The sequence below is a fragment of the Meles meles genome, chromosome 19, assembly GCF_922984935.1.
Source record: "Meles meles chromosome 19, mMelMel3.1 paternal haplotype, whole genome shotgun sequence".
Taxonomy (NCBI): domain Eukaryota; kingdom Metazoa; phylum Chordata; class Mammalia; order Carnivora; family Mustelidae; genus Meles; species Meles meles.
The window spans coordinates 58,216,579-58,230,059 of NC_060084.1; the positions used below are offsets into that span (position 1 = coordinate 58,216,579).

General features: G+C 47.9%; 1 protein-coding gene across 2 annotated transcripts in view; it reads right to left on the bottom strand.

Annotated features, from left to right (window-relative positions):
* Positions 1–10,489, bottom strand: part of PEG3 (paternally expressed 3) — a 35,063-nt gene extending 24,574 nt beyond the window's left edge. For both annotated transcript variants that reach the window (XM_045987316.1, XM_045987315.1), the window contains exons 1-2: positions 10,337–10,489; positions 5,605–5,691 (exon numbers count right to left, since the gene is read on the bottom strand). The gene's annotated coding sequence lies outside the window, so the exon portion shown is untranslated. The remainder of the gene's footprint in view (positions 1–5,604; positions 5,692–10,336) is intronic.
* Positions 10,490–13,481: the final 2,992 nt, after the last annotated feature.

Genomic DNA, 13,481 nt, shown 5'->3' on the forward strand with positions numbered 1-13,481 from the left:
AAATGAAAAGAGTCATGTGGAAAAAGCATTATTTTGAGCTGAAAAACCACCTCATCAATAAATACAAGAATAGAAGCCCATTAATAACAAAATAAATTCCCTTAAATTCAACAAAGTATTTGGAACCCCGAACAAAAATTTTAAATGTACAGAACATAAAACAAGTCCTAATAAATGAAAACATATGTCTTCAGATGGGAATGTGGAAATTTTTGTCAATCCTTCCTTGATCATAAATTAAGATTCAATAACAGGGTGAGGAGTTTTGACAAAATGAGAATCCAGTTCCTCTAGGTAAATAAATGTACAAAAATATCAGAATTTTGAGTAAGGTATGTGTGTGGTGGGAGGAGGGAATTGTCTGTAAAATGACCCAAACATATGGAAACAGAAAGTATTCTTTCCAACACGATGCGAGTGTTAAAACAAATACACTAACAGAGCTAACGCAGTCCAAAGACTGACTTGCAAGGAAGTATATACACATGCGGGATTTAGTTTATAATAAAGAAAGGTCTTTCAGTCAAGAAAAGCATTAACTGTTTAAATACAAACTATAAACTTTCTGAGGACTAAGTAGTAAAGTAATTTTAACAAATGTGGTAAGAGGCAACAGCCAACACTTTAATTTCTGACCAGTAATTCAAGTATGCTTTCCAAGGAGGCTGGAGATAGCCTTTGACATTAGGAAAGAATAATAAAACTGGTGTTGGTGTCTGGCCTCCTGACAAGAAATTCTTTCTTTCAAAACATCGTTAGAAGGCTAAGGCCACTAAGGCCAATAACAAACATACTTTGTTCACAACAAAATAAATCAGTGTACTCAAAACACAGCATTCTTCCCAAATTTTCAAACAGGAAGGAATGAAAACAGATAAAAATCTTTAATAGAATGTTATGTAGCCATTAAGTCATGTTTTCAAAAAATTTTATTTCTGATTACAAACACAGAAGATAGGGCAATGTTCAGTTACAGAATATTTGATGGAGAAACTACAAGCCATACCCATTGATCAAATCTGTTGAAATTCTAAACCTTCCAACATCCATATATAGAGTAGCATCTCATTTTTACCTAAATGAGATCACATTAGGAGTTCCGCATGAGTATGCTTTTTTGTTATTTGTTTTTTTAAATAAACTTTCCACCCACCATGGGGCTTGAACTCACAACCCCAAGATCAAAAGTCACATGCTCTACCCACTGAGCCAGCCAGGTGCCCCTTATGTGTGCACTGTAAAACTTAGTAATTTATGATGGTTACCTTTCTGTACTAATACATACAGATCTACACCATTCTTTCTAAAGGCCACGTAGTATTCCATTCTACAAACACACTGGTTTATTTAAACTTGACGGAAACCACTAATGTAAAAAAATTTTGAAGCATTAAGTTAAAATAAGGTATAAATTTGTACAGTACATGACATTTATGTTAGAAAATCATGAAAATATCCACACAAAAGAATATAATGCAATTTTTAGAAAGCAAAGCTATAAGTGGAAATGTATTTGTATGAAAATTCTTGTAGACACTGTTAAACGGCGACAAAGTAGTACATGCACACACATAAAAAAATACATCCTTGTAAATGGAAACTGAAAATGTGGTGGACACATCCTGAGCTCTCCAGAAGGCATATCAAACGTTCCTCCCAACCACTGTCTCACATCCTACAAACTTGCACTCTTATAACTTGAGTCTGAAACATTAATGAATTGGGTATGATCTCTCACTTGTGTTAAAATAAAAATTACAAAAATACTTAAACATATGGAAGTAAGTATAAACTAAACCAGAAGAAAACTTCCATAAATCTTGAGTAAAGATTTCATAAACCAAGGAAAATTTTTTCAAAAAGTAATAAAAGATATATCCATTCCTTTTTGCATTTTAGTTTAAATGTTTTCCTAAGTTCACAACAGAAAAACATTTTTTGAATATAAAAATCTGAAGTAAATTTAATTGCTATTTGTCCTGTCTTTTTCTTTCTGCTTGTTACTGTTTATCAGCATTCCCTCTGCTGTGGTGGTCCTCGGGACATAGCCCCTGCTTACTCTGACACTTCCCCCTCCCCGCCAGGTCACCTCACGTTGCTCCCATGGAGTCCTCCACTCACTATCTGTACACCCCCCTCGAGCCCGTGCACCACTTGATGGCACTCCTCACATAGGGCCTCCCCTCTGTCCTATTTAGTTCAAACTGAATTCTGGCAACATGGCCCACCCATCACCTTTTCTGACTTGAAGGTGGCACTTCACATGCCCCTGGTTACTAAAGCTTCTGCATTTCCCTCTGTTCTCTAGAGTAGTAAGTGGGTTAAGTACTAGCCAAAGGCAGGATCTTAAAAGGTCTGAGCACATTCTGCAGACAGGGGCAAAAGTGGAGACACAAAGGGACCTGGCTGACTCTGGTCCTAGGGGCCAAGGGAGACCACCAAGTACAACAGAGGAGACAAATGAGGGAAAACCAGTCTCAATCTCCACACCAGGTAGAAGAGCTTCCAGATTTCTACCTGTTCTTTAACCTTCAAATATCTGTTCTTACACACACTGGACGTCTAACCATGAAATGTTACATGCATTACAAACATTTTATATGGAGTGAATTTCAGACATGAGCAGTGGGTCAAGAATTTAACTGAACTCGGAAGAACTCAAACAACACATACCAGAGGCTTGGAAACCTGAGTGGGATGTGTAAGGAGAGATAAACAAATCCTGTGACCCCACTGTTTGACCTCAGGATCCCCACATCCCGTCAGTTGAGAAAGAAGCTCCAAGAGAGCTTCTTTATCCCCATCTCTACTTACTTACTTTGGTCCCTCATCACAGTGCACCTGAATTCAGCCCCCTCACTCATTCTACCTACCTCATCCAAGGGGGCTGGAATTGAGAACTTTAAAGTCAGGAAGCAAGGCAGTTACTTTCTTCATTTCTCAGGGACAGCATGATGTGCAGTCTCCTCTCTCTTCTCATTTGTTCCATTCTCCTGCCTCTTTCTGCAGACCGACAGTCTCTACTTCAGCATGCACATGGGTAAATGCTGCCCCCGTCCCAGTCCTACCTCACCTCCCAGTGAAGTGCCCAGTGCCGAGAGACTAACAACTCAAGCTCTCCGAATTTGCAAGTGCACACCATGGCTCAAGTTCTTCTAGGGTAGTGGTTTTCAAATTTGGGGGTGCCAAAAGCTATCTGAGGTATTCATGAAATACGTAGCTGCCTTTCCAGGTATGATGACTTAGGAGGTCTGTGGCATTCTAGACAAGAGGCATTCAAACAAGCCCTCCAGGAGCTATACAGTGAGAACCACTGCTCTAGACTTAGATGTCTGGTCTTGTCCAACTGACCGTGAACAGCACCATACGGTCAACAGGAGCTGTGGGGGGACCAATTTTATATGGGAATGTCCACAAAGAGTAAATGACCACTCTCTCTACCACACTGGCCTCAGTCTCTTCTCTCTGGTCTTTTACATGGCTCCTCTCAGGTAATCTCCACAACACCCTGGGCTTACCTCTCTCACATAAGCTCAGCACTTACCACACTGCAGCAAAATTTCCTTGTTGTTGTCCATTCCTGTGGGGTTTCCCCAAAAATTTCAGAAGAGAGGAAACAGTATCTCAGAGTTTAGTTTAATGATCAGATTCCAAACAGTTCAAGATGAATAAAGCTACTTTAAAGAGAATGTCTTCTGAACCAGTATGACATATCTGACCATACTTAAATGTCAATAATTAGCTGATCAGATTTTTTTCCCCTCAAAAGAGAAAGAGCATGGAAAGGCAGGCCACAAAGCATGGTTCATCTAACCATCTACAGAGAAGGGCTACTCTGGTTAGACCTAATTTGAATGGAAATTGGGGAGGAAGGGGACTGTAGACGAGGGGCTTCTGGTGCCCTAGTAATCCTACCAAGAGCTTCACTGCACCAGATGGTGGCACCAGGCTACTTTATGGGCCAGTGCTATTAAACCTTGTCTGCATTCTCTCATTTTGATTCCATACTTACCAAGCAACCTGCTCATTATGGGTTCACTTCCCATGTAGGTCTGCATACAGGGAAAGAATTTGCTGATCATACATATTTTTGAGTATCTGGGTCCCTACTGTACTTACCTCCCACCAAAAATTGATAAACCAAAATTGAGAAAACAGGAACATTGTACTTTAGCCACACTATTTTTCAACATAAATTAATATGTCAGTAAGGTTTCTAGAAGTCTCCTGAGCTTCAGTCACATGTACCTACTAACATGAGTTCTTAGCTAAAATAAGGTTCCCGAGTCTCCACAGGCTTCAGCATCAGACATTAGCTACTTGGAGCATTCACTGAGGCCAGGAATAAACAAATCCATTCCCAGGGGCCCACCTGGGACAGCACGTAAGCCTTTCTCCAGATGTTTAATACCATCAGCATGGCCCCCTATCTTGGTGAGCAAGTTTTCTTACTCTCCATCTAACTAGAGTTCTCATTCAGAAGATACTGATGTCAGTGACTATGTTACCCACTTCCAGAGACACAGAATCTAACATGGTCCTATCCCAGACTGGGCATATAGTGTCCATGTTTGCTGATGGAATGAACAACTTTTGCTATTCTTCTCTCTTTTCCACATAATGTGATTTGTTGCACCTTATCTGAAACAGTCAGCAGGCCATGAAAGAAGAATACAGGCCCTACTGAGTCTCTTAGTACCTCTCTCAAATCCATCCACTTCACTTATCTCCCTGCTCTGATCTGAATCCAAGCCACCACCTCCCACCCAGACCTGAGGTGGTCTCCCTGCAACCTGTTTCCATCTTCCCCTTCTAAACCTGACAACCAGATGGTACATTTAAAACACAAATCTGATTCCCATGTTACTTTCATGGCTAAAACACCTCAATGGTTTCCCACTATGCTTCATATCAAGCCCATATACTTACCATTGACTACAAGGCCTTTCACAATACAGTTCCTATTGACCTTCAAAATCCACACTTTGCTCAAATGCCACTCAATTCTTTCCTTTGCTCCAGGTATCCTAGACTTTTGGTCTTTATCTCTGGATCCCTCAGGAATGCCCCATCCCCTCTGCTTAAGAATACCCTTCCTAAAGCATACTACTGTCCTCCTTTCTTCAGGACTCTCAATGACTTTCTCAGGAAGGCCCTATGTGGCCTTTTTCAGGTTAACTGTTGGCATAATGAATGTTCTATCCCCAAAACATGAAAAATACAATTGTTTTTTCAACATTTTTCATTACCCAATAGAGTAGGAGCTCTAGGAAAACACCTCCTTTCCCACTTGGGGCCACGTTTGATAGATGAACCAATGACTCTCTCATGCTTCTTTAATCACCCAACAAGAGAGAAAGAGCAGGCCTGAAGGTGCAGCTGAGTGTTGCAAAAAGAAGTAGGAAACTGAAAAGGATAGCGTGAAGCTGAGGAGAATTTCTGGTGAACACACAAATTCACCAGAAGAGTCTGTGAGTTTTCACAGCACAAATGACACTTGCATGGCTATATGGAACACCTATGCAGTAGGAAAGTGTCAGGATGAGGAAAAATGTGTTCGCCCCAAGGATGAGTGTAGCACTGTGAGAATGGAATTCAGCTCACCTGGACCTGGCCACCTAGTGTTTGAACCTAGTCCCTCTTCCTCTTGCCAGCTGTCTCTGAGAAGGGTAGAAGCTCGAGAAGGCAAAGCTGGGGAAAGAAAAGAAAACATGAGATATCAAATTTATTTTTTATATATATTACTCAGGTTGAAAAGGACTGCATAACAGATGCATCTCCACTTCTTCCAGTGACAGAGGTCAAACCAGACCAGGAAGAAGAGCTCTTCCTTCCAGGATGGAAGGGCCCATGGGCATTGCTCCCTGAGGCAGATGTACCTTGGACTGTAATCACAACCTTTTCCCAATGAGGTTATGTCAATGGGTGTGCAAGTCAATTTCTGAGTATCTCAGAACCCTTTCTAACAAACAGAGCAAAATAGTAAAGACACAATGCTTTGTCTTAAGAAATCAAGTCAAGAATTCAACGGAAGTTATTAGCTATGTGACATTGGCTGTCCCTCTAAAAGCAAAGGATGCATGTTGCAGGCAAAAATCAGAGCAAAGAATAGCTAAAATAGTACAGTGATTTACTAGTTATATGCCCTATATAGTGCTTAACATCTTACTTTTATTATCTTTGTCACTCCTTACCACAACACTATTAATTTTCTAGTGCCCAGTTCACAGAAAAGCAGATGCTCAGAGAACTCAATCTCAGACCTCATGGCAGACTATTATAGATCATCGTAATGTCATTTTGGAAAACAGAACATCTACTGACATTTTCCATGAAGACCACATGGAGCAGCAACAATATATACCCTTTAGAAAAGTGAATTAAATTCCAGTTTTGTCATTTAACAGCCAGTGATGCAGGGCCAGACATTTAACTCTACTTTAAATTTAAGTAATATGAACTTAACTTAAAATTAACTTATATGTGGACCTCAGTACTATCATCAAGTAGTAACATCATTCCTTAACCTTATATGACATTTTAGAGATTATCAACATGCTTCCAATGGATTAATACTTATTTCAAATCCCACTGTGCCTCAGAGCATGCATTCAGTCAATTAGAAGCACCTGGGGGAAGCATCTTCACCTTTACAACTCTACTATATGTTAAAACATTGTTCACCAGTGGATGTACATTCTTAATTTTCTCTCACCACCATTGGGAAGGAAGAATCCAACGTGTTACCTTCCCTACTACCTTAAAAAAAAAAAAAAAAAAAAAAAAAGGTAGGGACTTACAGGCTCCTTTGTTGGAGCTAGGACTAGAAGCAGCCCCCCCTGGAGTCCAGAATAAACTTAAGGAAACATGGTGAAAGCTAATTCAGTGTTGGAAGCATCACTGTCCTCCAGAGGACGCTGTGACAGTGCCCCCCCCAAAGAGCTCTGCGCAGGCGCAGCCCCACCTCACCTCTCTAAGCAGGAAGCCCTGCCCCTCCAGCTCTCCCACAGCCTCCGCCCAAAACCACGCCCGGACTTGCCTAGAGAGCGGCCACTCCAGAATCTCCCATGCCACGCCCCTCTTGTAATGGTCTGTAGCTCTGAATTGTCTAGTTCATGGGCTTTTAGACTTTTTTCTTTGCATAACCTCCATACTGCCCTCAGAGCCTCCAAACCCCAAACCTTACATCCACAGCCTGCCCTCTCCATTTTCTTGAGACGCTGCCTTTCCCCAAACCTATTAAAAGGTCTAAATCTGAACCCCAGTTTTCCAGACTGACCCTCTGAGCTGTACGGATGAGCCCTGTCCCCCACATTCCCCTGAGAGCTGGCTTTGGTATCCTTCCAAGGAAACTCGCCTCCCGCCATGCTGCATGGCCACCGCGGCAAACACTCTGGGCCTGCCAAACCGGTGCCTGCACAGCAAACCTTACACTCCCTTTGGCCAGCAAAGGTGAGCAGGGCTACACAGGTGCCCTTAGTCACTCAAGACATGGCAACACCACCCACAGGCCCGCCCTCCGACTCCATGGCCATTCCTGATGGTGCCTGCGCAGTAACCCTTGGAGCCACCTACTGGCCAACATGGCACAAGAACAAGCAGGAGTCTGCAGTCCCATCAATCAGGACAAGACAGCCCCTTCTTCACAACTGGCCCCTGTAGCTCTGCCACTCACTCAAAATGGCGCCTGTGCGGTGAGCCTCGGCAGCCGTCTACGCGGCAACAAACACACCGCTAGGGTGGGTCTGCAGACCCTGTCTGTCATTCAGGACAAGCCAGCCCCTCCCTCAGGGACACCCTCCCTCCCAGCTGAGGCATCATTCAAGATGGTGCCTGTGCAATAAACCTCGGGGGGCGATCCCAGGCCAACATGGGTAGGAGTCTACAGTCTCCCGTTAGTCACTCAAAACACTAGAGCCTTCCTTGGTGTGCTCCCAGAAATAAAATCACTGATGGTAACATCTGCGCAATAAACTCTAGCTGTCCCCTGTTGATCAACAGTGCTCAAGTGGGTGGAGCTCCGCAGCCCCACCTTGGGCTCGCGGGGACCACACCCCCCAGAAGCAGTAGCAGCCAGTCCCACTATCACTTAAGATTGTACCTGTGCAGTAAGTCTTGGCTGCCACGTGGCAGCCCCAAAACACTGCTAGAATGGGCGGAGCTCCGCAGGCCCTCCACTTGGCCCCACCCCTGCCCTACTGTCACTCAAGATGGCGCCTGCACAATAAGTCTCGGTTGCCACCTGTTGGCCAACAAGCAGTACTACAGAGGGCCGAACTCCACAGCCCCTCCCCTTGGATTCACCCCACCCCTCCACAGCCAGCCCCACTGTCACTCAAGATGGCGCCTGCGCAATAAATCTCGTCTGCCACCTGTTGGCCAACAGTACTAGAGTGGGCTGAGTTCTGCAGCCCCACCCCCTTGGGCCCGCCCCACCCCTCCAAGGCCAGCCCCACTGTCACTCAAGATGGCGCCTGCGCAGTAAGTTCTGCTGCCACCTGTTGATCAACAGTACTAGAGTGGGCTGAGTTCTTCAGCCCCTCCCTCCCTTTGGATCCACCCCATCCCTCCGCGGCAGCCCCACGGTCACTCAAGATGGCGCCTGCGCAATAAGTCTCGACTGCCACCTGTCGGCCAACAGTACTAGAATGGGCTGAGTTCTGCAGCCCCACCCCCTTGACCCGCCCTCAACGGCCAGCTCCACTGTCACTCAAGATGGCATCTGCGCAATAAGTCTCGGCTGCCACCTGTCGGTCAACAAAGAGCGCTAGTGGGCCGAACTCTGCAGCCCCTCCTCTTGGGCCCACCGCCCCGCTCCACCGCGGCCAGCCCCACTGTCACTCAAGATAGCGCCCGCGCAATAAGTATCGGCTGCCACCTGTCGGCCAACGAAGAGTGCTAGTGGGCCGAGCTCTGCAGCCCCTCCCCTTGGATCCTCCCCCTGCAGCTCTGCAGGCCTGCAGGATGGTGCCTGCGCAGTAAGTCTCGGCTGCCACCTGTCGACCAACAAAAATGGTGCCAGAGCGAGCGGGCTTCTCAGGCCAGGCCCCGCCCCGAGCCCACCAACAGAACCTGCGCAACACACCTCCGCCGCTCCCGCAACCCCAGCACTTCCCCTAGCCAAATGATGGGGCCAGACACACCCAGGGCGCCAACTATCCCCAGACACTAGGAAAGGGGTGGTCCAGGAGAAAGAGCGGGCACGCCAGCAGCCTGTAGCCCTGTCCCTCGGGGCTGATGGTTTCCTGACGGCCGCGGATGCCGCGGCAAACTTCAGGCACAATGCCTGGCTTCAGTAGACGCTGACTCTCCAGACCACACACATGGAGCGAGCCAATAAAAAGGCCCCCAGTCACTTGCCGTGGCCCATTCTCAGAAGTTAGAGTCCAGACCCCACGCTAGTCGGCCTCTGCAGCCAGACCCATGACTACCAAAGAAGCTGCAAAGTAATCGAGACCCCGCAGCCTTCAATCACTGCGTGGAACACAGGTTCGCCAAAGCCACCACCGCCCCTGGCCCCACCCCCTGCTGCGGCCAGCCACCATCACGCCTGCGCGGCAAACTTCGGCCACTCCCCCCAAAGATGGCGCCAAGGTAGGCGGGTCTCAGCAGACAGCGGTAACCCGGCTGAGCCGCAGTCTTGACAGCCCCTGGCCCCGCCCCAACCCGCAGCCAACCAATCAGGACAGTGCCTGTGCTGCTAACGTCACCGCCCACACCGAAGAAGGCGCTAGGGCCAGCGGGGAGGAGAGCCAGAGAAACTACCCCACGGGCACAAAGCCCTTGGCCCCGCCCCTTGCACCCCCTAGCTCCTCCCACCGCCACTGCGGCAAAACAGGCCCCGCCCCCAAGAACTAGCAAGGATGCAGGGACAGCCCGAGCGAACCAGCCTGTCAGGGACACCGTGGGATGGACGTAGCGGTCTGCAGCCCCCAGACCCAGCTGCGGTCAGAGGGGGCGCCCTGAAACCCGCCAGCCCGCCACTTCCCCGGCACCCACTCTGGCTGGCTCGCTGGACAGGAGTCCGCGGCCAACCCGTCCCCATTCCCCACTTCCACAGGCAAGATGGCGCGGCAGTCCCCCAGCTCCGCGGCCACCTCAAAGGGATAACCCGTCCCCGGGACCCCGGTGGGCCACACAAGATGGCGCCTGCGGCAAGCGCGGCAACCCATGCCCGAGACCCGCTGAGGGAGGACACTGCCAGGCGACGTCCGCCGGCCCCACCCCCCGGCTGACCAGGGTCCCGGACTGTGGCGTGTGACCGCCGTGCCGCCTCACGCTGCATCCTGACACCATCCTGGTGTGGTTGTGCAGGGCGGGCGCCAGCCCGACTCACCTCCCCTCACCACACGGCCTGGGACCCGACCAAGGCGCAGCCCCCGTGCACGGTCTAGCACGCCCACAGGACCCCTGGCGCCCGGCGGCGCCACCAGCCCAGGGTGGACATGCCCGTTCCTCAGCTCCAACCTCGTCCTCCCGCAGCTCCCGGCGTCTGCACTGATCCTCTGCGCGCGACTCCTTGTCAGGCTCTCCGCAGAGGCGGGGCTTCAGCGCAGGCCAATCAGCAGCCGAGTTTCCCACCCCGGGCCCCCTCGCCACGCCTCTGAGCCCTGCCAATCAGGCTGCGGTTGCCGTGCCTACGGCTTGGCGCGAAGGCTGCAGGTTGACGTCAACTGAGCTGATACTAGGGGCCCCTGAGAGGGGTCTGCTAAGGGGGGAGGGGGCGGTGGGCGGGTGTGTGTGACCCCCACACAAAGAAAGGGGGTGACACTGAGAAGTCCAGCTTATGACGCCCAAACACAAAACCAACTTAGAAAAATAACATACATTTGTCCAAAAAGTGAAAATCCAGCGGGCAAAACCGAGTATGTAGACGTGCAAAGACAAGCGAGACGGTGGGAGACGACACTTCTCCGCCTGGGACACAGGAAAGACGCGGGCCAGCTCCCTCGGTAAACGAGCCGCTCTCGGAACCAGTACGGTAAAGGCCAGCCGCGCCAGAAAGCTGGGCGGCCACGGAGACACTGGTACCTCCCGGGAAGACACCAATGGCTGACAGACCCGCGGCAGAAAATCCCGCGCTGCCTCAAAGCCCGGCGAGGTGGGCGCCGTGGACGAGTGCGGTGTGCGGATCCCCGCACGCATCCCCGCCAGCACCGGCACAGACTGCACAGACCCCCGCAGACCCTGCCAGTGTCCCGCACAGATCCCTGCAGAGACCCTCGCAGACCCCGCCAGTAACGGGCACAAACCCTGGCAGACCTCACCGCCACCCGGCAGACCTGCACCGGTCCCCACACAGACCCCACAGCACCCACAGAGATCCCTGAACAGACTCCCGAAGACCCAGCACCCCGCACACACCCTCCAGCGCCCCGCATACACCCTGCAAGCCGCTCCGCAGAGCCCCACCGCACTGGGTGGCAGACCACCGACCCGAAGATGACACCAGGGAGGGGACCGGTAGCTCGGGACAACAGTGAAGGGCAGCTGTCTGGGAGTAGGAAGGACCAAGGACTCCCAGAGTTAGGTAAACACATAAGTTGCCCAAGTTTGTAGGAAAGAGCTGGTAAGTGTTTTCATTTGTTTGTTTGTTAAGGATGAACACATCGGCAGATAAAACTTGCACAAAACAATACAAGAACTCATTAACTGGTTACCTGGAGGGAAAAGGAATGGAGGGGGCAGGGGAGGAGGATGAAGGAAGGATTTTTCTTCCCTTCTCCAACCCATACCGTTTGAATATCCTTGATAGAAATACCAATTTCTTTTCTAGCAATAAAATCAATGAATTATGTGAAACTCATTGATCCAACTATTCTACCTTCGAAAGACTAAGACAAAGAAGATAAGCAGTGATGTATGAAAGATTATACGCAAGCATATTCATGGAGCATCATCTTTTATTAGAAAAGTGTACTCCGCAGGAGAATGGTATTCTGGTAAATCCATATACTGCAATTTTATGTGGCCAATAAAAATATAGGATTTTAATTGTAGAGGAAAAAAATTCATGAGTTAATTATAAAATGCAGGTTACCTACAAGCACATAGAATATGATGCCCTAAATTAAATTTTCTATTTATACTTAAGTATAAATAGAAATCAGTGGTTGCTTGTTACATTAAGAAGTTACTGGCGTGGGATGGAGGATGTTTTAAACTCCCCGTCTTCACCAGTCTCTTCTCAGCCAGCCGCGCCACAGTAAACATAAAAACTGAATGAAAACGTTGTGCTTGCTATGCACCTTTGAAACATATTCCCCAGCAGCCTCTACAGAAATTCTAGAGGCACCACTGCGGTGAATGGGGTACTACCCTTAGGTCAGAGGTTTTCACATCTGGCTACTCATTAGGATCACCTGGGGAACTGTTAAGCACTGTAGCTGTTTTGGAGCTCCCGGTGACGCTAATGTCTGGTTCAGGTTTTGGAGGTGATTTTAACACATTCTATGGACTCCATCCTCTCTCTCCTCAAAGTCCTCTATCTGCAATACAAGTGTCTCTCTGCATCCTAGATCATTCATTATGTTCAGATACTACATCCCTTCTGAGCTCCTCCAGCTACTACCCCTTTCCTCAGCACTCCTTCCTCCCACGCTCCCCAAAAACCTTTCTTGATGGAGTGGTCTTCTAACTCAAAGGCCTTACTGCACATTCTTTCCCTCTACTATGCCGTACCTTCTAGCCAAAGAAATTGCTGAGCAATTCCCTATGCAGCTAGGACACTTGATCTTAATTTCACTGGATCTTTCAGTGATAGTCAACATTCTCATTAAAAGAAACAATAACAAATAAGAACACACACTATCTTATTTTTTTTTTTTTATACACTATCTTATTTTTGGTGACCCTACACCACTCTGATTTTCAGTGGCCTCTTCTCCATCATCTTAGCTGGCTTCTGCTGTGTTCAACGTATAAAAGCTCAGACCTCAGTCAGTCACTAGACTTCTCCATCAACATCTGCTCCCGAGGCAGCAGTTTCGGCTAGTGGCATGGTTTAAATATCACCGAGATGCCAGCAGCTCCCACGCTTATATCCTCTGCCACAGAACTTTCCACAGAAGCTCAATCTCCTTTCTCGGTAGGCTGAACAGCTGACTGCTCCCCTCGATATCTAACAGGAACCGAAAGCATTTAAAACAAATATTTTATTTTCCTTTTCCTCATTCTATATTTCTATATACTTCTATAAACAGCACCAGTTGTGGTAGCCAAAAACCTCACAATTGTTCTTGAGTCTTCTTTTCCTTAATATCACCATCTAATTCATCAGCAGGACTCGCTGATCTGTCATCCCAAATCTGTCCAATGTTTTCCCCCTTTCTGACAATCCTAATCACCATGAATTCCCCTGGTCATTAGCCTACACACTTGGAAAAACTGCTTCTAGTCCAAACCCTTCCCTCCCAACATTCTCTACATAACATCCAGGGTGATCTTTAAAGGCAAATCATGAATTTTAATTACCTCCCATT